We start from the raw sequence: 3,337 nt of genomic DNA on the forward strand, positions 1-3,337 counted from the left end.
CCTTGAAGACCTCCTAAAAGGTTCTGGTGCACCTTGCAGGGTGGGGGGGTGGGGGGGTGGGGGAGCTGTCCATGGACACTTTTTAAGATGAGTATACTGGACTATAATAGAATTTTTAAACAAGAAGAATAAAGTACCTCGTGTTTTAATAATCAGGGTAAGAATTATTCCATGAAACATGTTTTGGTCACATATATACGATAAACACCTAACTATACTAGCCTGTCATGTAAAGTGGATCTCTTATCATGGGTCAAGGTCAAAATCCCATGGTCAAACAACTCTTATGTTGTGATATTCAGTTGAAACTGCTATTTCACTGAACTGAAGACTTAAAAAACAAAAACAAAATTTAAAAAACCCTCTAAATTAGCCTCAAAGGTATAAAGGAAATATATCCCTAAAGGATAACTCTGCAGCATTCCAAAATTCCTTTGAGACAGGCTAACATGTCAATCCTTTAGCCCAAAAGGTCAATACAGACATAATAAATTGTATTTTAACTGGCATACAATAGCTATTTCAATTTCACTTTTATAATCATTTCATCACTCACATTACTATTCAACACGATTCAGCTCTGTTGCTATTAGCTGAGTGACTTAGGGCACATTACTCACCCTCGCTGATTTATTGTGCCTGTCGAGATGCTAAGATTAGGCATAACACAAACAAAGTGCCACGCCACCCTCTAGAAGAAGGCCATTATAACAATTTTTTTATATACTTTGAGTTCAGAATCCGCCCTCACCCCTCAGTGCCCTAAGACATGTACGGCTGAGTGACAACGGGCCTCTCTGTCTCCTACTCGCGCTGTTGCTTCAGATGCCCTACTGTCTGCAACTAATGATCCCGTGACCTAAACACTCCCCCAGCTACTTCTGGTGTGCCCAGTGCAAGTCCCCAAACTTCCTCTCATCCTATAAATTTCCTGGTCAGACAGAAGATAATGCTCATTACAATTCAAAGATCTTCTGATAAATGCCATATCAATTCTTGCTTGGAACCAGCCTAAAAGACTTCAGATGAAATCATCTGAATTTGTGGTGGTTTTTTTTTTTAAACAGCAATTTTTTTAAAAGAACACACAAACTTAAATTCCTAAAACATATGGTCAACTACTATGAATTCATGAAAGGGCTGTCTCTATCAGATCTCATCACACCTTAATTCTTGAACAAGCTCCACTCCATTATTTCCTGGTCTAGGTGTTATTTCCATGATCAGTTGAGGACACTGAGATTCAGAGAGGTTGAATGACTAGGTCAAGGCCAAACAGCTAATAAGTGGTAGGGCCAGAGGCACAATTATAACTCTATTCTTTCCATTACTCAGTGACTTAGTCCAAAAAAGCGTTTATTTCCAGGCTAGGCAACAGGGAAGGGAAGTGCAAGTTCAAACTGTCTTAGCCTGACTGTTTCTCTTCTACCAATGAGAGTAACAGAGATAATCCAACTTTTTTTGGGTGAGGAGGGGACTTTCCAGGTGGCACAGTGGTAAAGAATCTACCTGCCAATGCAGGAGATACAAGAGACACAGGTTTGATCCTTGGGTTGGGAAGATCCCTTAAAGTAGGAAATGGCAAACCACTCCAGTATTCTTGCCTGGAAAATTCCATCAGCAGATGAGCCTGCTGGGCAATAGTCTGTGGGGTGACAGAGTAGAATATGACTGCGAAGAAGCAAGAGCACAATCTGCCTTTTCACTTGGAGTTATCACCCAGTTACCCTCAATGGTAGAAGAAAACCAGTGCTTCTTAAATTTTAACATGCATACAGGTCACTGCAGGGCATCCTGTTAAAAATGCAGATTCTGATTCAGTGGGTTTGGTGGGATACCTGAGACTCTGCATTTCTAGTAAGATTTCAGGAAATGATGACAGATCTAGTGCTGGGGCCTTACTCAAAGTAGATTAAACGCAGTGGTTCTCAAACCTGGCTGCTCATCACAATCATCTGGGAATCACTGAACAATTACAGATTCCCAAGGCCCTCCCTCCTGGACATTCAGTGGTGTCTGAAATAATCTACTTCATAACTTTGTAATTCAAAGAAATGTATAATTATTAATGACAACAGCCAAAGCAAGCACTGATTAAGCATATACTAAATGTTTAAGTGTTTTTCATATTAGTTTACTTACCCACAGCACCACACTGTAAGGTTGGTATTCATAGCACTACCATCCCTGTTTTAGACATAAGGAAACCAATGCACCACGAGACTGCTACCTGTCCAAGGTCAGTCACTGAGTAGGAGAACAGGGTGCAGACCTAGGTCAATCTGGCTCCTCAATCTGTGCCCTCAGACACACCACAGAACACTCTTCTTCCTCATATGCTTTCATCAATCATGCAGCCACTGCCAAACTACATAATCTAGGAGCTCTTGATCTGAAAATGAAAATGCCTTCAGAAACTAAACCTATGACTTTAAATGTCCTTAACTGGGACAAAAGCGCATTATTTGAACATAGATTTCATTTTTTGACAACCCCAAATCAGGAAAAGCCAATTCAAAGAAAGCCAGTGTCTGATCAAGATAGGTATTCTTTTTGAATAAAAAATGCAGTGTCAGGTATTAAAAATGTTTTCCTCATCACTCATCTCTGAAGCTGATTCCAAAGGAGAGTTCTTTATGTTTTGCGCAGTGGTTATATTACCACAGTCAAAGTGGCTGTTTTGAAGGACAATATTCACCTGGATGCACAGATTCAGTTGTATTTGTTTTTTAGAATATTTGGCCCCTCAGTCATTCCAAAAGAAACACATTTGCCCTTCAGCATCAGTCCAGACACTCACGCGTATGTTCAAAACGACTGTTCTGAAGCATGCAGTTTTCTGCTGCAAAAGCAACACTTTGATTTTCTTTCAGATTTTTAAAAAATAAAAACTGTGCTTTATTTATACACATCCATTTGTAGAAAAATAAATACAACAATCAAGCATTAATAATAAAGCACTGAACTGCATGCAGTACCATAAAAGGCATCCTACAAAGGCAACTATAGATCCAAAATAGGTGCACAAATACCCTCACATACAAGGGATAAAGGCACGCACAAATACTACAGGGAACAGAACTCTAAAAAGGTATTATATTTCTACATCTAGATTAGCTCCTTTGTTAAATGACTATATCCTTTTAACAAAGAAAATATTCTGCAAATTCAGAATGATTTACAGATTTTTAAAAAGAAGGCATTAACGCAGATCAGCACGATTCCACACAACCAACCTCTCTGCTTGAACTGGACTCCCCACACCTTAGTGAAGCCACAATTCCCTTGCACAAACTCCCATCCACCACCCCCCACGCACACCCAACTCCCCACCAAC

The 3,337-nt window shown here is 39.8% G+C and overlaps 1 protein-coding gene across 26 annotated transcripts in view; it reads right to left on the reverse strand.

The window, feature by feature from the left end:
• Nucleotides 1-3,337, reverse strand: part of RBFOX2 (RNA binding fox-1 homolog 2) — a 293,230-nt gene that overhangs the window by 217,577 nt on the left and 72,316 nt on the right. The gene's annotated exons all lie outside the window — the stretch shown is intronic.

This window comes from Bos taurus, chromosome 5 (assembly GCF_002263795.3).
Source record: "Bos taurus isolate L1 Dominette 01449 registration number 42190680 breed Hereford chromosome 5, ARS-UCD2.0, whole genome shotgun sequence".
Lineage (NCBI taxonomy): Eukaryota > Metazoa > Chordata > Mammalia > Artiodactyla > Bovidae > Bos > Bos taurus.